Below are 23,193 nucleotides of genomic sequence, written 5' to 3' on the forward strand. Positions count from 1 at the left end.
ACTTTTTCAGTCATGTGCTGGGATAGTTCTAACAGAAATGATAGGATCAGCATCTTATTTTTTACCTAATTTGTCAGGTTTTGAAATGATGATTTAGTTCAATAACATCTCTCAACAGTGATCAATCAGAATGGTTTTTTTTTAAATATCATTATGAACTAACTCATGAATTGTATCAAAATTGACATATTTTATAGCTTTTTTAAAAAGACTTTATTTATTCATTTGATCGAGAGAAAGAGAGTACAAGGTGGCAGGCAGAGGGAAAGGGGGAAGCAGGATCCCTGCTGAGCAGAGAGCCCCATGCAGGGCTCAATCCCAGGACCCCAAGATCATGTGAGCCAAAAGCAGAGGCTTAACTGACTGAGCCACCCAGATGCCCCATAATTGATATGTTTCAATAATATGAGTTCTTATCCTTACGGATATTCAAACTTACCCCCTTTAGCGGGTAGAGATCTATTTAAGCTTCCTCCTCCTTTTCATATGACTTTACAGCCTTTGATATTTTTCTTGCTTTCTGGTAATGACAGGATGTTCAAGCTCATCTTGTGAATTTCTGTCCCAAACCAGAAATCTGTCAGTTCTCCAGGAAGCCTTGGTTTCTCCTGGTGGGAAATAGTATTTTAATACCACAGCGTGGGATTAGAGATATTATCATTACTGTGTACCCATTGTTTCAGGGCCTTTCCAGTAAACAGAGCTATAAAACAAGAGTTAAAATAAATGCAAGTTAAAATAAATCATGAGTTCATCTTCATACTTCTGATTAAATCAAGGATCACAGTGATTTTACTTAATCTCTTATACCTTATGTTTACATCTCCTTCTTCCACACAAAGAATTTCAATTCTTGAAAACACTGGGAATGAGAGAAGCGGAACAGTACACAAGTGCTCATTTGTTTTATCCTGTAATAGACAAATGCCAATCTCAGAAAAGCAAAACCAACACTACCACCAAAACTACAATTACTGTAAACACTTGAGTTGTTTTTTTCCGTGTATTTCATCTTTAGGTTACATCCCAGTAGGAAATGCATGCAAATAATGTGCTACACGATCACTTGGACTAGTTCTCTGTATGGCCATACCAACCTACTAAGGGCATATTTACTTTAAATTTTTAGAGATTGATTATTTCTAAAAATTTCATTTCCTCATTATGCAAAATATACTCATGATTTCAAGGTCAAATCTATAATACAATGTATTCAAGTAAGTGTAGCTTTTTACCCTGTTACTTGCCTGTTCCCTTTCCCCCTGTCAGGAACCTGCTTTTTATAGTTTATCCTTTCCTTTTAAAAAAAAAAAACAAAAACAAAAATGCATTCATATTCCTTCTTCCATCAGATTGAACATTCTGTACAAGTATTTCATTTTTTTCCACTTAACCATCTATTCAGGAAGGTACTTGACAGCAGTATATAGGTTTTTCTAACTCTTTTCCGGCAGCATTGGACCCCATTAAGTGGATGTGCCCTAGCTGACTTGTCCAGCCCCCTGTGATCGACATTAATGCGGCTTCCTGTCTTTTGCTATTATAAATCGTTCTGCAATGAATAGCTTTGCTCATACATCTTTTCCTATTTTTGCCAGTACATCTTTGGAATGAAATTCTAGAAGTTTGGTTGCTGAGCTAGAAAGTAAGTGCATTAGTTATTTTGCTTGGTGTTGACAGATTGCCCTCCTGACAACGTGCATCATCTTCTGTCTCCCATGCAGTGCATGACAGTGTCTGTTTTCTCCAAGCCCTGCTGGAAGATTGTTGTCTGACTTCTAAATGGTAACCAATCTAATTGGTTTAGAGCCGCGATAAATGGTAGCTCAGTGTGGTTTTAATTTGTTTATCTCTTATGAGAAGTGTGGTTGATCATCCTTCATCTGGTTAAGAGAAATTTGTGTGTCTTTTTCTTCCAACTCTGTATTCATTTCACTAGATTTTCATTTCTCTATCTTTAGAAACTCTTTTTTTTTTTTCTGTGTGAGAGATTTTTCTCTACTTTTAGGAACTTTTTATTTTAAAGGTTTTAATTCTTTGTGATATACAGTTGCAAATATTTTCCCTGATTTGTCATTTGTCTTTTTCCTTTCTTTACATTGTGTGTGTGTATGTGTGTGTGTGTGTGTGTGTGTGTTGCCATGCTAAATTTTTAATGTATAATTAAATTTATCTCTCTCTCTTGTTGCTGCTAGATCTGGAACTGTGGTAGAAATGTTTTCCCTTTTTCTGGGTTATAAAGGAATCCATTCATCTGTACTTCTGAATCCATACATCTAGTACTTATATAGATTCTTTTTTTTTTTAAGATTTTATTTATTTATCTGACAGACCGAGATCACAAGCAGACAGAGAGGCAGGCAGAGAGAGAGAGGGAAGCAGGCTCCCTGCCGAGCAGAGAGCCCGATTCGGGACTCGATCCCAGGACCCTGAGATCATGACCTGAGCCGAAGGCAGCGGCTTAACCCACTGAGCCACCCAGGCGCCCCTAGATTCTATTTTTTTAATCTTAAATTCCAGGTCCTTTTGGAATTTTTCTTTTTTAATAATATGAGAGATGGATCCAAATTTATCTTTTTCCATATATGTATCCAGTTATCTTGACAGCATTATTAGATGCTCCATTTTTTCCCTTCTTTTTCCTAATTATATTTTTAGTTATGTAGGAGAGTTTGCATTTTTACCAAAGTTTAGTTTTATACTAATATTTTTTCATCATTTTAAGCTGGGTTTTTTTTGTTATTTTCTAGTGATTCCCCACTATAAATATATTGAAATTGGGCTATAACCTCTTCTTTTCTTTCTCCTCCTTTCCCAGCTTCTGGTTTGAAGCACTATCCTTTTACTGTTAATGGCCAACTGTAAAGCAACCAGCAGTCAGTCTTCTTCTACCTCTCATGTGCTCTCCCCATCATCCTTTCCCACCCCATTTTGGTAGTTGTTCTCCAGCTACATTGTGTCTCCTAGCATCTCTCTACCTTAATAGATGAATTTAGAGTAGTTCAAAAATGGGGCTACTTCGACGGCCATTTTCCCAGGACTCTCCACTGTTTATTCTTTCTTGACTAATATCTTTCTTTCTTTCTCTTTCTTTCTTTTTCTTCCTTCCTTCCTTCCTTCCTTCCTCTTCCTCCCTCCCTCCCTCTCTTTCTTTACTCCTTCCTTCCTTCCTTCCTTCCTTCCTTCCTTCCTTCCTTCCTTCTTCTCTAAATCAGAATTTCTCCAAGAGATCAGTGTGGGAATGTGTGGAGATGTTTCGGTTGTCACGGTTATTAAGGAGCCCGACAGGTGTTTAGCAGACCGAGGCCAGACTAGACGGTCTGTAAGGCTGAAAAGAACTGTCCCATGTCCCACATTTGTCCACTTCCATGACTTTTGAACGTTGTACTGGGTATTCATAGAAGTTAAAAAAAATGATAATTTTTAAGCTTATAATCTAGCTCTGTATAATGTATAAATTCAAAGTATTTTCTGTACCATCTTATTTCAATATATACTGAATTTCCAGGAATGCAACTACCACATAACTTGAAAGAAGACTGTACTTTGTTGGGTTTGGAACTGTGCCGAGAGTGTTTCATCATTTGAGAAACCTGTGTTGCTGTGGCAATGCCGCTCGTGTTGTTTGTGCCGCCAGTGCAGCCAGCGTCTAGTCAGCACGTTTTGAGGCTCCTGCCCTCACAACACTTCTTCACGCAAATGCATCTGACTCCCTCGTTTTGTTTTCTGGTACGGTCATTTTCCCACATTTGCATATTGAAATATATATTATTTTATAGGAAAGTATTTTATTATATTTACTCTTATTTCTCCTTTTAGTTCTCTTTTAACTGGGGCATATTAATTTTTTTAAGATTTTATTTATTTTAGACAGAGAGAGCCTGCGAGCAGGTGGAGGAGCAAAGGGAAAGGGAGAGAGAGACTGAATGTGGAGCCCGACGTGGGGCTTGATCCCAGGACCCTGAGATTGTGAGCTGAGCCAAAATCAAGAGCTGGCCACTTAACAGTCTGAGCCACCCGGCCTCCCAACTAGGACATTTATTGATTTAAAAAAATGATGGGTGAATTTCCATTTCAAGATAGTGAATATTACAAAAAATGTGCGTCCATGCACAGCAGGCAGTCAGTCTGATAGTATAGGGCACTAGGGATCTGGATGGTCCTAAAGCCAAAAAACAATAAGGAGATGGTGCCCTTGGACCACAGCATCAGCACTCACAGTTGTGATGACCCAAAGGTAGGGACCGCACAGGACCCTGAGGGGAAGCTTCCTGTCCCTCTTCTTGCCAGAGCCAAAGCCCTTTAAAGAGTGATGCTCACAGGGAAACTGACTCTCCACCCACCGCCTATAGAGGAGTGAGGAAAAATGAAATAACATAGAAAATGTTAAGAAGCAGTTGGAAACCAGAGAAGTGTCAATTACCCACCAGCTGGACAATCACTGGCAGACTGATGTTGTGTCTTTAATGGGATGCCATAAACCAGACTTGGTTTACCCAGTAAAGCTAACAGTCTTTATCAAACCCCTGGTTGTACATGGCATGTGTTAGATACAAAAATGCCTACGAAAAATGAAATGGACAAAATTATCTTTTTACCAGCTCTTCAACGGCCACATTTCTGCATGGTTTGAATGCAGCCGTGCTTAGCTAATAATGTGACTGCTTTTTGCTCTGCAATTCTAGATTGTATGAGAGCAAGACTTAGCAATACCAAGCTAACCTCACGTCAGCTCCTTTTGTTGGCTTCCAGGATGACGTTGCTCAGTGTCACTCATCCCCCTGGGGTCAAAGACAAAAAAAGAAATATTCAGCCAACCCAGTGACAGAGTGGGCGTGCTGGACTGAGTAAGACAAATGCTGCCAGTTTGCAGTCACGAGTGGCTCATGAGTAGGGTGTGATGTTGTTGGTGAGCGGAGACACCGGTGATGGATTACCAGTTTGCACTTACTGTGCGATTCCAGTTGGTGAATCCCAGAGGACAGCCCATTTTCAATAGGATTTTGCCCTGGGTAGCAACACAGTCCATTCACTTTATGATTTCCTCATAGTTTTCTGACAGCTAAAATTTATAGGACACAAACTCCCTGAAATACATGCCTAACGTACATTCAGAAAAATCTTTCCAGTATTTCAGTGGTTTTTTGTAATGAAATAGTCCTCCCTTCTTGGAATGAAGTTTTTAATTATAATATGTGGGATAGCAGATAGTGTGTGTGTGTGTGTGTGTGTGTGTGTGTGTGTGTGTGTTGAGGACAATTAGCCTCTTGAGGAAAGGAGCTTGTATTTATTTCTGTATCCCCATCACTTGGCATTGTAGATGTTCAGTAAGTGTTTGTAGAATTGAATTAAATGTAGAATTAATTTGTAAATTGAAAGAGATAAAGTCGATAGAAAATATCAGCAACGTGGGCAGAGACAGTGCCTCAAGCCGATTATCCATTTAACAAGTATCTATGTAAGACTGGCTTCTGTCTTGTTTAATTCACTTTCATCTGGAGGCTCTTGGTGGCAGCTGCCAAAATGTATCCTAACTAATACAGATTTCACATATCAAACATTCTGGTCATATGCATTAATTTTTCAAAAATTATCCAGTAACAAAAATTCGTGTATTATCCCCAAATTGCCTAGAAAGAGTAAGAGATTTACCTAAGTCTCTAGTGACATGGTGAACTTGGACAAATCCAGAAAGAGAAATTTCTGCCTCCTATCAACCTCTCTCAGGCCATGATCCCTTGTCTTCTCAACTCTGCATCTAGATCTCTGCCTCACCCAGATACCTCGTCCTGCTGCCAGCCCCACCCTCTGCAGAGAAACCCTTGGGTCCCAGAGAGTCATGTCTACCTCTTTGCAATACAAACTGAAAAGTCTAGTTAGAGCTTCTGACTCTTGATTTTGGCTCAGGTCATGACCTCAGGGTCCTGAGATCTAGCCCTGCATTAGACTCTGGGCTCAGCGTGGAGTCTGCTTGCCCCTCTCCCTCCCACTCTGCTCCTCCCCTGCATTCGGTCTTTCTCTCTCTAAAATAGATAAATACAATCTTTAAAAATAAATAAGTAGGGGCGCCTGGGTGGCTCAGTGGGTTAAGCCGCTGCCTTCGGCTCAGGTCATGATCTCAGGGTCCTGGGATCGAGCCCCGCATCGGGCTCTCTGCTCAGCAGAGAGCCTGCTTCCTCCTCTCTCTCTGCCTGCCTCTCTGCCTGCTTGTGATCTCTCTCTGTCAAATAAATAAATAAAATCTTAAAAAAAAAAAAGTAAAAATAAATAAATAAAATGTCTGCTTTCAAAAGTCATCACTTTTTGGTCTTGGTAGAAGAACCAGCTATAAATACAATATCCAGTGAACCTGGTACTGTGTGAAATTCATGTCACCTACAGCTGAAGTATTTCTAGCCTTTTCGAGCCACCCTAACCTTTAATTGTAAAATGTAAATGGCTAAATCTCCCAGCTAACACTGAAATGGAGAACTAATGTCTGCCCTACCCCTTGCCCCAGTACTGATAGGAATGTGTGTTTCAAAGTGCCTTGGGCTCCCTTCACTTTACCTCACCTGTGACTCAGTCCTGTGTCATTCAGTCTGTGTCACAGACTCTTGCCTGCCTGCTGTGACTCAAATGTGGGCAAAGCTCCTTTGATTTGCCTGAATTTCACTACAACAAGGCAGATGTTCACAGAGGAATTCTACTGGGCTTTGGGGAAGCAAGAGGAATACAAGACCACATCTTTAAACTATCAGGTAGTAATGTTCTTAACTGTCCAGAGGCAGCCTTTCCTTTTTAATTTTTTTTTAAGATTTTATTTATTTATTTGACAGAAAGAGATAGCAAGATAGGGAACACAAGCAGGGGGAGCTGGAGAGGGAGAAGAAGGCTCCCTGCTGAGCAGGGAGCCTGATATGGGGCTCAATCCCAGAACCCCAGGATCATGACCTGAGCCGAAGACAGACTATTAACTGACTGAGCCACCCAGGTACCCCAAGAGGCAGACTTTCTTAGTCACCTTACCACCCACATGGGGGCCTGATGCAAAAGGAAAACATAGGGTAATATTGATCCTGTCCTTATTTAAAATTTTGATATTTTGCTCTTCATGGACTTTTTTTTTTGCATTGATTTCAATTTTTTTTAAAGATTTTCTTTATTTATTTGACAGGCAGAGATCACAAGTAGGCAGAGAGGCAGGCAGAGAGAGAGAGGAGGAAACAGGCTCCCTGCTGAGCAGAGAGCCAGATGTGGGGCTCGATCCCAGGATCCTGGGATCATGACCTGAGCCGAAGGCAGAGGCTTTAACCCACTGAGCCACCCAGGTGCCCCTTGATTTCAATTTTTAAAAATATTCCACTAAAATTCTATTTATCTTGGTTACTGACCTTTTTGGTGATCCTTTAGGTTTCATACCTGAGGGGCATCTGGCTGGCTCAGTCAGAAGAGAGAGTGACTCTTGATCTCAGAGTTGTGAGTTCAAGCCCCATGTAGGGGATAGAGATGACTTAAAACAAACTAACATTATATTTCACATCTGTAGAAAGTTCCTCACTTGCCTCACCATCATTCTGGCCCTGCCAACCACCCATCATCTCAGCCCTTCAGTGCTCTCTTACACCAGCATGCTCAGATTTATGGTACATTGAAGGGGCATGGGAGACAGTATCAGGAATGACAGGAGGTGACTCAGTAGGTCTGAGGTGGGCCTTAGGCATCTGAATTTTTAATAATCATTATGGTGATTTGCATTGTTTCCTCCAACAAATTATGATGACGTCCTAAACCCTGCTACCTATGAATGTAATCTCACCTGGAAATAGGGTCTTTGCAGGTGTATTCAAGGTGTAAGTTAAAGTGAGGTCATACTGGAACAGGTGGGCCTATAATCCAGTATGAACAGTATCCTCATAAGAAGAGGAGGAGAGCCACAGACATAAACACACATGCACAGAAGAGAACAGCATGATCAGCCAGGAGTGAAGGCCACATGATATTGGAGGCAGAGACTGAAGTCATCAGCTGGAGGCCAAGGAACACCAAAGATTCTTGGTAACCACTGGAAGCTGGGAGAAAAAGCATGGTCCCACTGACACCTTCATGTCAGACTTCCCGCCTCCAGTCTGTGCGAAAATATATTTCTATTGTTTGAAGCCACTCAGGGTGCGGGACTTTGTTATGGGAGCCCTAGAAAAGGCATAAAATCACCTACCTCCATCGGTTATTCTGATGGAAGTGGTCCACAGACTAGAGTTTGACATGACTCAAAATGTTTGTCCTAGTCTGTCTCTGGAAATGCATCATTCTCATTTTATTAATTAAGCAGAGAAATTTAACACTCCTGTCTTATTTCTCTACCTGAGCATAACTGTGGTTCTCTGACTGTAGGTAAATCAGACCATAACCCAAGCCCTATTTTTCCCAACAAAATGAGTTCAGGAAAATCTATACATGAGCTGGGTTGAGAATTTTTTTTAAAGATTTCTTTTACTCATTTGAGCCAGAAAGATACAGAGAGAGAAGAGAGCATGAGAAGGGGGAGAGGCAGAGGACGAGGGAGAAGCAGATTCCCCTGAGCAAGGAGCCTGACATGGGGCTGGATCCCAGGACTCTGGGATCAGGACCTGAGCCAAAGGCAGACGCGTAACCATCTGAGCCATCCAGGTACCCTGGGCTGGATTGAGATTTGAACACCAGTCCTACCATCTCTTTGTTTCCTTTCTGCCAGACTGTCTTGCTTTCCCTCTTCTGTATGAGAGACCTCCCTGAAGGCATGCTAGAAGGATTTGTCCTGTTTAGAAATAATTTTCATAGTCTAGTCATAGCTTTCTGTAGTCTCCTTGTGTTGAATGGCAGCGAGGCAAGGAAATTTTGTTCCAATAGGAATAAAAACAGCCAAAGATTATCCCCTCTCAAAGTGCACACACATAATTTTATATGTAGTTTTAGAGATTGTGACTGCTACCGTAAAATGCTCCATTTTAACCACACAATTAAACCTTTTTCTTTTCATAAATTTCTGGGAAATAAAGCATTCGCAGAGGTTGGTCAGTATCATGTAGGTAGATGGCTTTCCCCTGCACGTTTTTGTAATCTGGTCTGCAGAGCTTTGGATGAAGCAGAAGTGAAGACACACTGGTACAGGACGTGGGTTGAGGTACAACTAGTGAACACTGTCACTTGCGTCTCCACGTTCACATGCCGGGGATCAGGGAAGAGTTAAAGGCAGCGGGGAACGCAGCTTCCCTGAGCTCAGCACACCATACGAACTCACGTTCAGAGAAGGGTCAGGAAGATGGGCTCCTGCTTTTCCTCAGCATTCCACAGAACACCAGGAAAACATGATACAGCATTCTCTTTTCCTCCTATGGAGGAATGAAGAAGAGAAATCATACTGACCTCAGGACCTTTGTCTTCAATGCCAAACCATTCATCCATCCCAGGATAATTGCTATAATTCAGGACCTGTAATGAGGATATAAAGATGAGAACATGAAGTCCCTTCTCTCATGTTTCTGACACCCAAGTGGGGGAAATAGCCAGACACACAACCAGCAAAACTGATATTCACGGCCCCAGAGGTGTGAGAAAAATGCAGTGAGTGGTAGCTCGGAGGGAGAAAGAGCGTCTCAAAAGGGGTGACTTTTGAATGAAAACCTGAAAATCAGTAAGAATCTGAAGGGCCCAGAAGTTGAAAGATGGGAGGAAGTAGAGGTGCTTTAAAGCAGGACTCTCCAATAGAACTTTCTCTGATGAAATGTTCTTTATTGGCGCTCTTCAGTGCATACGAGCAGGGGACACTTGAAAATGTGGACATTGAGACCAAGGAGCTGCATGCTTCGTTTTATTAGTCTTAATTAGTTTGTAATTAACTTTAAATCACTGAACAGCACAGCTTTGGATAATAGAAACGGTGTTGCAAAGGCACAGAAATCCGAAAGCCTGGCTCATTGCCACAGAGGAGCAGGTGTTTCAGGGGATGGGTTCTTGGATTTCAATGGGAATGGTGGAAAGTGGGAGATGATGATGCTGGAAACATTGGCTGGGGCTGCATTACAAATGGCCTTACGTGCCAGTAACATGTCAAAGATGTTAGACTTTATCCTTCAGGTCACTGATATCCTAGAAACACTTTTGAACAGGAAAATGACATGGTCCAATCTCATTTTAAATCATGGCGCTGGCTTTGATTGGGACCTACATGTATTTAGGATTCGGAGTCCTACTGAGTGGCGTAGCCTAAGTGCGGTGGCGTTGTGGGCGTTTCTCACTACCCCTCCCCCAGTGACAGATCCGGGATTTCAAAAAGAATAGTGCAATCTACAAATAATATTTTTGTTCCCTGCTACTTCTCCCAGCATTCTTGTAGGCTCTTAAACAATGACAGTATGTGGTAAAAATCTTATTGAAGTGTTTTCTAGGATATAAATCCCTTAACAACATAGTGAGAATCGATTTCTTAGTCCCGGGACCTGTTCTACCCTGGGTTTCATCTCGAACCCTTACACAACACCTGGCACCCAAGTACTCATGGTCTTAATACTAACTATAGGTTGTTTTGTGGATTATGGAAAGAATATTTTAAATTAAAGCATTAAATTAAACCATTCTTCTCCCTTCCAAAGCTAGTCTCCTATTGGCCTTGGCTAGATTTTCTAGCTCTCTTCCCAGAAGAACGAGTTATGGGCATAAAATGAAGTAGCAAATGTGACTCGGAATTAATTTGTCACCAATAAAAGTTCTGTTGCAGTGCCCCAGGCAGAGACTGGAGCCAGGCTGCTCCATACCGCTCTGGATCCCCGCCTGCCACCTCCAGGGACATTTTCTGCAGCCATCCTCTGCTCCAGCTTTCAGAGGTGGATGTAACAGTGCTCACATGGCTGTTCCAAGAATGATAGGAGTTAACACACTAGGAGTTAGTTTACTTCCTGATCCATGCTAAATGCTTAATACATGCTACCCATTGTTTTTATAAATTCAAGTTTTCTTTGGTGCCCTCTCTGATCATGGCTTCCAAGGTTCCTAAGAGAAACCCCAGGTTTGTCATTAAAATAAAAAACAAGGTCATTTGGGCCATCCTGTCTTTGTGTTACAGGCAAAAAACATGAGCGTAAAGCCCAGCAAACATACCTCAGATTAGGTTTAAAGGAAGAGCTTTCTGACAGTGATGATTTTTACATGTTGAAATTACTTTCTGAGAAACAACGCAATCACTACTTCCCACAACAAATTTTCAAAATGAAATGATACTGGGACGGCTGGGTGGCTCAGTTGGTTAAGCATCCAACTCTTGATTTTGGCTCAGGTCATGATCTCAGGGTCGTGAGATGGAGCCCCACATTGGGCTTCTCTCCGGGCATGGAGCGTGATTAAGACTCTCTCTCCCCCTCTGCTGCTTCTCCCTCCCCAGTCCCTACTTCAACCCTCCAGCCCCCCTCCCTGCACTCACACATGTGCGTTTTCTCTCTCTCTCAAAAAAAAAAAAAAAAAAAAAAGAGAGAAAAAGAAATATCACAGGTTAGAATATTCTGGAATCGAGTGCCATATGATCTCTTGAAGTTTTCTTTAGGGACAGGAAGGATTCCTGGTTGGTTGGTTTGTGTGTAGACAGAGGCTGTATGTGGTGAGAGGGGCACATCCTGCGTCTGGGTTCCCGCTCTACTCCTGGTTGGATTTGACACCTCACCTAACAAGCAAGCAAAGCAAACTGAAATATTTTGGTGAATACTTCAGAAAGTAAAATTAGTGAACTGATAATGGATTTCATGTGTTTTGAAGGTAAGGGGGATGAAAGAGTGAAAATTGAAACTGAGTTTTCTGCTGAGGCAACCAGGTGGTATCATTCATGGAGATCAAACACACTTTATTCATTCTTGACAGAGAGTTCATGAGTGCCCGCTACCTTCCTGCCCCTGTTCTGATGAAGACAGAGCAGCAGTGAGTGTTTTAAAGACCTCACTGTCTTTAAGCTTGCAGGCAAGGTAGGAAAACCGATCGTAAATGAGCTCAGTTTGGGACATATTGAGGTACAGGTTTCTGTTCAGTCTCAACATGGAAAAGTCCAGATGATGTAAAGTTAGAAGAGAGATCTGGGTTGTAGACAGAGATTGGGAACCGTCAGCACATAAACAGTTCCTGAGGTGGTGGGAGAGAGATTCCCCATAGAGACAATAGAAGGCTAGAACCCTGAAGAAAACCAGTATGTAGAAGAAGAGGGACCTCCGAAGGAAATGAGGGAAGATAAAGCCAGAGAAGTTGATGTGAAGTCAGGAGTGCAGGGTACCTAAAGGTCTAGTGAAGAGAGGGTTTTCAAAGAGACTAGCCAGTGGCATCAGATCCTAGCAAGAAGTCAAGGACAGGAGAATTATGGGCTTGCTCAGTTGGAAAGGGAGGAAGCCAGGCTGCACTGGGAGGAGAGATGGCTAGGAAGGAAGCTGGAGGGAACCGGACGTGTAGACATCTCTCCCAGAAAACACGGTTTTGAAGAGGAGAAAACCTAGGACTGTACATGACAGTTAGATACACAAGAACATTTAAATGTCTGACAAGAATAAGTGAGAAGAGAGAAATGTCAGTACAGGATAGAAAAAGGAATCACTGATGGGCAAATATTCAGAGGAGGACAGGTTTCAGAGCAGAGAGTGAGGGAGCAGCCCCAGACGTGGCCAAAGAAATATGCTCATTGTAAGAGAAGAGAAGGAGGAAGGATGTAGGTCTCACGTATGTCTGAGAACAAGAGACAAACCCAGAGAAGCAGGAAGAGGACCACGTACTCTGTGCTCCAGTTCTCTCACAGGACGTGCGGATCCTCCGAAGGTTTTCAAGCAGGGAGATGCTTGGGCAGATTTTTCTCTTCCTTGTAGTCATGTGGCAGCAGAATGAAGAATGAATTTGAGGGGATCGGGACTTGAAATGGGCTGACAAATTTGGGAAGTCTCTGCGGTAATCTGAGAGCTGCAAAGATTCTGAGCCGAGGTGGCACAGTTTAAGGGACAGCAATGTGCGTTCGGAGTCCAAGTGAAACTGGCCAGAGTCGATGATTAATAGGGTGTCTCGAATGGAAGAGAAGGAAATCAAGAATGATCCACAGATATCTGGCAGGTTCATGATCGAGGCATTCACAAATGACAGAGATTTCATGAAGAGAAGATACAGGGTGACAGGGACTTGCATAGAGGACCCAGTGAATGATGTGTAGCCAGTGGAGATGTCCAGCGGACGGTTGGATGAAACCCATGTCAGGAGAGGGAACCGAGCTAGAGGCATGTTTGCTCACAGTAATACTTGCTGATATTTATTTAGATTTGATTCTGTGCAGGCGCTTCACTCTGTCTTATGCTTCTGTCAAGTCTGCGAGGCTGCTGTTGGAATTCCCATTGTATAGGTAAGGTAAGGCCTTTTTTCTTTAATCTCAGTGGTAGTAAGTGGCAGAATCATGATGCAAGACTGAGAGAAATTATCATCAGTGCCCAAGTGCTAAATGAAGCCACAGGCATGCAGAAGATTGCCCAAGGAGTATGTGGGATGTGTGAAGAGGGCAAGTGTTCCTGTGTGGCTAATAAATTTCAGAGCTAACGGAAGAAGAGACGAAGCCAGTAACCAAGAAAGATGGCCTATTGACTGGAATATGGCAGACAATTTCATACCCCGCTCTGTTTGCTACCCAACCATCCAAACTCAAGTTCCAAGGTACAGACACTGTGCACAGATCCACACTGCAGCCAAAGTAAATTTTACACGTTAATTAAATTTTGGTCACACAACTTAGAAGGTGACAAGGGACACCTTTGCCTCAGAGAATCTGTTGAGAACAAGAGCTCTTCTCTGCCTGCTTCTGGGCCTTGGAAGGGTGGCATCTGGCTCCACAGATCCTGTGGCATCCCACTCCCAGGCTCCAGGCTCTGGGGGCCTCTCCCCATTCCAACGCTGCTGCCCCGGACTCGGAATTCCATCCATCAGGGGTCTGTCACACCAGGAAAGACACCTGTCTTATAACTGCTCTCCTCCTGAGCAGCTACAGTCACGGGGAACCACTCAGCCATTCTTTCCCGTGATTTCTGTCGCAATGCATTAGTCTTTCCTTGTAATTAGGAAGGCTACTGCTGTTATGTGTCATGGTCTGTAAGAATATTCACTGCCATCCCTGAATTCTAATCGGTTGTCAGAAACAGCGTCGTAAGCAGCCCTCCGCTGCCCTTGCCTCGTGAGAGAACCACAGCGCACCAAGTGAACATGAATGGGTTAGAGCTCTAGTGCGTTTCCTCTGGGTAAATAGGGATTCGTGCCCAATGACAATGCAGGAGTTGCTGGGAATATGGCACAATTAAAGTCTGGCCCTCCCTGACCATTGTCGTCACCAAGCTGATTGATAATGTGACCGGCAAAGCAGCCCAGCAGTTTCACAAAACTCGTTCAAGACCCGGACAACACCAAACCTTGTGACTCTGAGTTCTGTGGACCTGGAATGGCTTCATAAATCAGACATGCTTGTTTCCAATAGCTCCCAGCAAAGGGAAAAATGGGGAAATAAGACATCGTAAGCCTCTTGGCTGCGCTGTAAGTGTCTGAAAATGGTAGCAGTCTCTTTTTGAAATGTACACTCTCATAGGCACGGACCGCCAAACATTAAAAAAAAAGAAGACAGGGTTCTTTTCTTTTTTATTCTTAAACAAGGTAAACTTTTTATTTCAGTGTGATCTGTCTTTTGTGATTAAGCACAGAAAAAGAGATTTTCTTAAGTTTCCTCCCACACACTTAGCCCTGTGGCCTGCATGTAGTGGGTGTTCAAGCCATTGGGGCAGCAGAGCTCCAGAAAGGCACGTGGTGTGGTCCCCCTGGTGTGGGGCTGGCTGCAGCTGTGTGATTCAGCCACAGCTGAGGTGTCTGTGAAAAGGTCAGCAGCCATCACTTAAATGGGGTTTAACTGATCGGCAAGTCGAAATCTTTTAGGACAGAGTGGATTTTTATGACAAGATCGGTATCCAGTTGTACTTTTACTTTATTGGTACCTCAGATGAAATGCCACTAAGGCAGACATATTTAACTCAGGAAAACTCTGAAGAGCTTCTCTCCTCTCCTTATTGGTGTCAACTGAAACCTCTTAAAGGGAGAAAGATGGAAAAATTAGTCCAGACTGAGCATTTTACCCTAGACATCCCCTGCCTTTTCTCCTCAGAACATTCAAATGACCACCCCCATCAATCCCTTAGGGACCCATTTCTGAACTTTTAAATCTTAGTCTGTCTACCACCCTTTCTGAGTATCAAATATCTTATGAAATTTAAATTTTCTTCCCCTGTGGTTTGTGTTTACTTGCATCAATGTACATAGTATTTTCAAGAGAAATTGTGTAGCAGGTTGTATAAATGGGCACATATTTATGTACAAAACCTAGGTAGGTATGTGTGTGTGCATATGTAGAATAAATACACATGGACTTACAGAGAAACCCATTTAATTTTAGAAGGCAGAGCTTACTGGTTCTGTTCATTGTGCCACTGGAAGGTTAGAATGGTAATGGTATCTTGAATTAGCTGATTGGAGGCTGCTTAGGCTATGACTGTGTGATACAAAAATAATCAATTCAGAAAGTAAAAATGTATGTATTATCTGGTTGTGTTTATTTTTATTTTTTTTACCTTGCATTTATTTAGAACAAAAAAAATATTTGATTCTACTTTTCACTTTTCAACTGTTCAGTATCTTAACTTATTTTTTAAAAATTTTGTGTATTTATTCATGAAAGACAGAGAGAGAGAAAGAGGCAGAGAGAGATGCGGGACTTGATCCCAGGACCTGGGATCACGACATGAGCCAAAGGCAGATGCTTGACTGGCTGAGCCACCCAGCCACCCCCTTAAAGTAATTTTAAAAAAAAAAATGAGTTATGTTGTGGTTCACGGTTCAGTAAACCTAAGGAGAATGGCAGTCCCCTGTGGACGTACACAAAGGGGCCAGTAATGCATCATGTAATTGTGCCCAAGTTGCTAACATATCTCTCCGAGAAATTTGTGTCCCAGAAAGACTGTGAAAAGAGACAAAGGATGGGTTTATTTGGAATAATAAGGGCAGACATGTGTCCCCATGTGGAAGGGGGAAAAATCAAGCTAAACAGTATTCTTCATTATTTAAGAATTATTGGTTGAGTTTCTCCTATAGGCCAGGCCGTGTAGAATACTGAGATAGACAAGACATGCCCCTGCCTTCCAGGAGCTCCCGTGTGTGCACAACTAGTGGTGAACTAACCGGAAATAGGCAGAAGGCTGCCAGCCCCCCACCCAGGAGCTTGAACAAGGATTAATAATAGGAAAAGACCTGGAAAGATTTAGTGTCAGTGGCCACCAGCGTAGACCATAGGTACCAGAGCAGGTGTGGGGAGATGAGGAATAGAGCAGTGAGGAGGACCTCCCTGGACTTGGAGAGTGGGCGTCGTGTGGACAGAGAAGAGAGGGAAGGTCGTTTGAAGTGAGGAAAAAGCAGTGGCAAGGACACTGAGCCAGGAAACGAGCGTTGTTTGGAGGACAGAGAGGAGGGGAATGGGGCTGAAATACAGGACAGGGAGTCAGATGAGTTTGGATGAGCAGGTGGTACTGAAATTGAGGCCTCGATGCCTGGCCCAGGCGTGCAGATGTGAATGTTGGCAGTGGGCAGCCCTTGGCTGGGATCCGAACGGAGGCTCCATGACTGCTCTAGAGTCCTTCCTGCTTTGGGGAAGCTACACTGCTTTTGTACTTCTAAGTCATGGTTTCAAAACTAGAGAAGGCATCAAACCATTAAATGAACCATATTTACTTGCCTACGAGGGGGGACCTCTTACAACAATGGCTCGTGGTGTGGATTTTAATGAAATTCTCCCTCCCTCGTCTTCACGAATCCCTGTTTTTATAAATAGGTGGGCCCAGCTCAGTCAGAGACCCGTTATGAGCCTCTGTAGAAACAGTGGACAGGGCCATCTGGTTGCATTCCCACCCCTACAACCCTCCAGTCTTCTAATAATGGCTTCTGGGCTCCTCCACACAGGCCTGTCTCAGCACGGAAAGAAAGCAGAAATTAAGTAGTAGAGTTTGAACCGAGATTTGAGCTTCCTGAAAGGAACACTCCAGGCAAGTCCAAGAACGTGAATTTGACACTCTCTTTTATTATCCGAACTGATGGTGTGATTGTTTGGGAGGGAGGCATCTGGAGGGTGGGAGACGTTGCCTGATGGCTGGAAAAATAGTTACTTTTCCACTAGTGCATTTTTTGCGTTTTCTCATTTAATTCTGATACTTTACACACATTCTTTGGCTTAAAAAAATAAAAAGCTGCATTAAATTTGGTAGAATTTAATCTACCAATTTGGTAGAATTATGCCAATTTGCTTTGATTGTTGGTTGATAATAATGATGTTAACATTACTAATAGCTACTTTTTATTGAAAGTCTATCAAGCTCCAACTGCTCCAAGCACCTTAGAAGCATGATCTCATTTAACACTCACAGCCATGCTAGGAAACCGTACTCTTTCATTTTACATACAGAGAACTGATGTCGAGAGAAGTTACAAATACAAGGTCACCACTCAGGACACTAGTTTGGGGCCAGGAAAACGACAATCTCAATAATCTTAATAACCAATGGGGAACATTGCTATTGTTTTGTGACCTTTAAAAAAATTTCTCTCAAAAGATTGAGAACTCTATAACTGCTTTAAGTGTACAGGATAATGAAAAAGGGTAAAACTAATATTTTTTTTACTACACTAGAAGAGAATTAAAGTTTGTTATTTCTTCAGAAAAAAAAGTATCAAGACTAGTTTGAACAGCGATTATTCCCTTCCTGTCATATAACTTATGATACATACTCTTTTCATTTTTTTTTTTTTTTAAAGAGAGAGAGCGAGCATGTGCAAGCATGTGGCGGGCGGTGGGGGTGTGAGGCAGAGGGAGAGAGAGAATTTCAATCTTGTTGGAGCCCATCAAGAAGTCCAATATAGGGCTTGATCTATGATCCTGAGATCATAACCCATGCTGAAATCAAGATTCAGAGGCCTAACTGACTGAGCCACCCAGGTGCCCCAATTTATACTCTTTTCTATGTTTGAGTGAACTCCCAACATCTCATCTTTTGCTCCTTTAATGATGTGAAATATCTTTGAATGTTCTTTAAATGTGAAGTTAATTGCTGACACCACTTCTTCTGGGACACCTTCGTCCTCCTCATCACAACCACTTTCCTCGTTTCTGTCCATACGTTCACCTTCACTGGGTTCCTCAGGCTGTGTACCTGGAGCATTTTGGAAAGTGAGTGGTGGTATTCCCAAGGTCAGCTGCTTCTTCCACAAGCTCCATTTATGCTCACTTCCACTTTCACTTCCAGGAATATCGCTTTCATTTATTTGTTGCACTTTCATCTTTGTTGGTCAGTTTCTTCTTCTGATGATTCATTTTTGTAAAATTCATGTTAGTTTATCACTGGGGCACAAGAAGTCAACACAACTACATTCTTTGCTGCCTGTTGTAAATGGAATAAGAGATGCGTAGTGACCAATCAATCCCCCACAGACTTTAAGAGAAGTGAGAGGATTGGTCATTGATCATGATGTCCGTTTGTTATCTATGATGTGATTTGTGGACTGAGAAACTAACGGGAAAGTTTGTTGATTTATACAATTACTCACAGTCAATATAGCATTAAATCTGAGCCATGTTATTAAAGGAGTAGGATTATTTAACTAAATTGTGGTAACTTAAATTCGTGCATGTCATAACTGGGCCACGTAAGGACTTCCTGCAATTGTTCATGTTGATATCGCTAATGGTGGTGAGAGAGCCAAGACTTGAATTCAAGTCTGCTTAGCTCCTAAGTCCACTTTGACTGACACCCTGCCATTGATTTAGGATGTATGTCTCCTAAGAGAGAGTAAAGATTTTGTCTCTGGAGGTGGCATGGGTGAAGAAGAGATGGAGGTAGGGAGAATAAAGGAAGAAAGAAGGAAGGGATCGGAAGGGAGAACAGCAAATGGGGAGGGAAAGAGAGCAAGGTGGGAAGAAAGAAAAAGGACAGCAAGGAAGAGAAGGAGAAAGCAAGCCAAAGAGGACACAAGAACAAGAGAACAGACAGAACAGGCAAAAGCAACAGGGTGTGACAAAAAAGAAAAGAAATAGGAATGAGAAGAGAACAGAGTTCAGTTTCCCAGCACAGTGACTCAGTAGGTCAGTGTGAAATATCAGAATATCTAATTGCTATTTATGGACTGTGGCCTTCCTTCTTCTCTTGCCTAAACTCCAAGCTCCTTAATGACCAAAATGGCATCATTTTCATTTTTCATTTCCTTGTGACTAGGGCACTACCCAACTCAACAATGCATATTATTGAATGAGCTTCAAAAATACCCTCCTCCAACAGGGCATTCTAAATGATCCTGTCCTTATTTAATAACCAATCTGAGAATGGAAGTACATAATGTAAAATAAGCAGCTTGGCCATTTACTAAAATAAAGTCTACATGATTAAAGAGGCAAATGTAAAATTCTAATCCAAGAAAACCAACAGACTATAGGATTAAAAAAATTATATCCATTTTTAAAAGAATGATAACTGTAAGAAGAAATAATTCAGTTGTGTAAGTACCTAAAGCTCAGATACAATAAAGACTAATATAACTAAAATGCAAAAAACCCCAAAAGACTAAGAAAATATTCACAGCAAACATGAAGGCTTATAGAATTGTCAAGAAAATTATCTAGACCCAAGGGGAATAAACAAAGGATCTAAAAGGAGAGTTCACAGAAGAGGAAGAACAATTGCTAAACAAACATGGGAAATAGTCTCTGAAACCAATTGTCAGAAACAAGGTGATTTCCACATGCTACGTTAACAAGCATTTTAAATGAAAATTCATAATCCTGATGGAAATATTTTTAAACTGGTACTATATTGCTGATATACTGCTGGGGACAATTTAAATTTGTTCAGCTCTCTTGAGAAGTAATTTGGAAATGTATTCTATGAGATTTTTTTAAAAGTTCATACAAGTTCACCTAGTAAAATTACTCATAGGAATATCTTTTTTTTTCCCCTGAAATGATTATATTACTTTTATTTATTTTTTTTTCAGCATAACAGTATTCATTATTTTTGCACCACACCCAGTACTCCATGCAATCCGTGCCCTCTACAATACCCACCACCTGCTGCCCCCAACCTCCCACCCCCCCACCCCTTCAAAATTCTCAGATCGTTTTTCAGAGTCCATTGTCTCTCATGGTTCAACTCCCCTTCCAATTTCCCTCAACTCCCTTCTCCTCTCCATCTCCCCTTGTCCTCCATGCTATTTGATATGCTCCACAAATAAGTGAAACCATATGATAATTGACTCTCTCTGCTTGACTTATTTCACTCAGCATAATCTCTTCCAGTCCCGTCCATGTTGCTACAAAACTTGGGTATTCATCCTTTCTTTTTTCTTTTTCTTTTCTTTCTTTTTTTTTTTTTTTTACAGCTTTATAAACATATATTTTTATCCCCAGGGGTACAGGTCTGTGAATCGCCAGGTTTACACACTTCACAGCACTCACCATAGCACATATCCTCCCCAATATCCATAACCCCACCCCCCTCTCCCAACCCCCTCCCCCCATCAACCCTCAGTTTGTTTTGTGAGATGAAGAGTCACTTATGGTTTGTCTCCCTCCCAATCCCATCTTGTTTCATTTACTCTTCTCCTACCCCCTGAACCCCCCATGTTGCATCTCCTCTCCCTCATATCAGGGAGATCATATGATAGTTGTCTTTCTCCGATTGACTTATTTCGCTAAGCATGATACCCTCTAGTTCCATCCACGTCGTCGCAAATGGCAAGATTTCATTTCTTTTGATGGCTGCATAGTATTCCATTGTGTATATATACCACATCTTCTTTATCCATTCGTCTGTAGATGGACATCTAGGTTCTTTCCATAGTTTGGCTATTGTAGACATTGCTGCTATAAACATTCGGGTGCACATGCCCCTTCGGATCACTACGTTTGTATCTTTAGGGTAAATACCCAGCAGTGCAATTGCAGGGTCATAGGGTAGTTCTATTTTCAACATTTTGAGGAACCTCCATGCTGTTTTCCAGAGTGGTTGCACCAGCTTGCATTCCCACCAACAGTGTAGGAGGGTTCCCCTTTCTCCGCATCCTCGCCAGCATCTGTCATTTCCTGACTTGTTAATTTTAACCATTCTGACTGGTGTGAGGTGATATCTCATGGTGGTTTTGATTTGTATTTCCCTGATGCCGAGTGATATGGAGCACTTTTTCATGTGTCTGTTGGCCATCTGGATGTCTTCTTTGCAGAAATGTCTGTTCATGTCCTCTGCCCAATTGTTGATTGGATTATTTGTTCTTTGGGTGTTGAGTTTGCTAAGTTCTTTATAGATTTTGGACACTAGCCCTTTATCTGATATGTCATTTGCAAATATCTTCTCCCATTCTGTCAGTTGTCTTTTGGTTTTGTTAACTGTTTCCTTTGCTGTGCAAAAGATTTTGATCTTGATAAAAATCCCAAAAATTCATTTTTGCCCTTGCTTCCCTTGCCTTTGGTGATTTTCCTAGGAAGATGTTCCTGCGGCTGAGGTCGAAGAGGTTGCTACCGGTGTTCTCCTCAAGGATTTTGATGGATTCCTTTCTCACATTGAGATCCTTCATCCATTTTGAGTCTATTTTCGTGTGTGGTGTAAGGAAATGATCCAATTTCATTTTTCTGCATGTGGCTGTCCAATTTTCCCAACACCATTTATTGAACAGGCTGTCTTTGTTCCATTGGACATTCTTTCCTGCTTTGTCGAAGATGAGTTGACCATAGAGTTGAGGGTCCATTTCTGGGCTCTCTATTCTGTTCCATTGATCTATGTGTCTGTTTTTGTGCCAGGACCATGCTGTCTTGATGATGACAGCTTTGTAATAGAGCTTGAAGTCCGGAATTGTGATGCCACCAACTTTGGCTTTCTTTTTCAATATTGCTTTGGCTATTCGAGGTCTTTTCTGGTTCCATATAAATGTTAGGATTATTTGTTCCATTTCTTTGAAAAAAATGGATGGTACTTTGATAGGAATTGCATTAAATGTGTAGATTGCTTTAGGTAGCATAGACATTTTCACAATATTTATTCTTCCAATCCAGGAGCATGGAACATTTTTCCATTTCTTTGTGTCTTCCTCAATTTCTTTCTTGAGTACTTTATAGTTTTCTGAGTATAGATTCTTAGTCTCTTTGGTTAGGTTTATTCCTAGGTATCTTATAGTTTTGGGTGCAATTGTAAATGGGATGGACTCCTTAATTTCTCTTTCTTCTGTCTTGTTGTTGGTGTAGAGAAATACAACTGATTTCTGTGCATTGATTTTATATCCTGACACTTGACTGAATTCCTGTACAAGTTCTAGCAGTTTTGGAGTGGAGTCTTTTGGGTTTTCCACATACAGTATCATATCATCTGCAAAGAGTGATCGTTTGACTTCTTCTTTGCCGATTTGGATGCCTTTAATTTCCTTTTGTTGTCTGATTGCTGAGGCTAGGACTTCTAGTACTATGTTGAATAGCAGTGGTGATAACGGACATCCCTGCCGTGTTCCTGACCTTAGCGGAAAAGCTTTCAGTTTTTCTCCATTGAGAATGATATTTGCGGTGGGTTTTTCATAGATGGCTTTGATAATATTGAGGTATGTGCCGTCTATCCCTACACTTTGAAGAGTTTTGATCAGGAAGGGATGCTGTACTTTGTCAAATGCTTTTTCAGCATCTATGGAGAGTATCATATGGTTCTTGGTCTTTCTTTTATTAATGTGTTGTATCACATTGATTGATTTGCGGATGTTGAGCCAACCTTGCAGCCCTGGAATAAATCCCACTTGGTCGTGGTGAATAATCCTTTTAATGTACTGTTGAATCCTATTGGCTGGTATTTTGGCGAGAATTTTTGCATCTGTGTTCATCAAGGATATTGGTCTGTAGTTCTCTTTTTTGTTGGGATCCTTGTCTGGTTTTGGGATCAAGGTGATGCTGCCCTCATAAAATGAGTTTGGAAGTTTTCCTTCCATTTCTATTTTTTGGAACAGTTTCAGGAGAATAGGAATTAGTTCTTCTTTAAATGTTTGGTAGAATTCCCCCGGGAAGTCGTCTGGCCCTGGGCTTTTGTTTGTTTGGAGATTTTTGATGACTGTTTCAATCTCCTTACTGGTTATGGG

General features: G+C 41.7%; 1 long non-coding RNA gene across 1 annotated transcript in view; it reads left to right on the forward strand.

Annotated features, from left to right (window-relative positions):
* Positions 1 to 17,035: 17,035 nt before the first annotated feature.
* Positions 17,036 to 23,193, forward strand: part of LOC125078960 (uncharacterized) — a 34,399-nt gene continuing 28,241 nt past the window's right edge. Inside the window, exon 1 of the long non-coding RNA XR_007121022.1 lies at positions 17,036 to 17,101. This is a non-coding gene — a long non-coding RNA (uncharacterized LOC125078960). The remainder of the gene's footprint in view (positions 17,102 to 23,193) is intronic.

This window comes from Lutra lutra, chromosome 10, assembly GCF_902655055.1.
Source record: "Lutra lutra chromosome 10, mLutLut1.2, whole genome shotgun sequence".
Taxonomy (NCBI): Eukaryota; Metazoa; Chordata; class Mammalia; order Carnivora; family Mustelidae; genus Lutra; species Lutra lutra.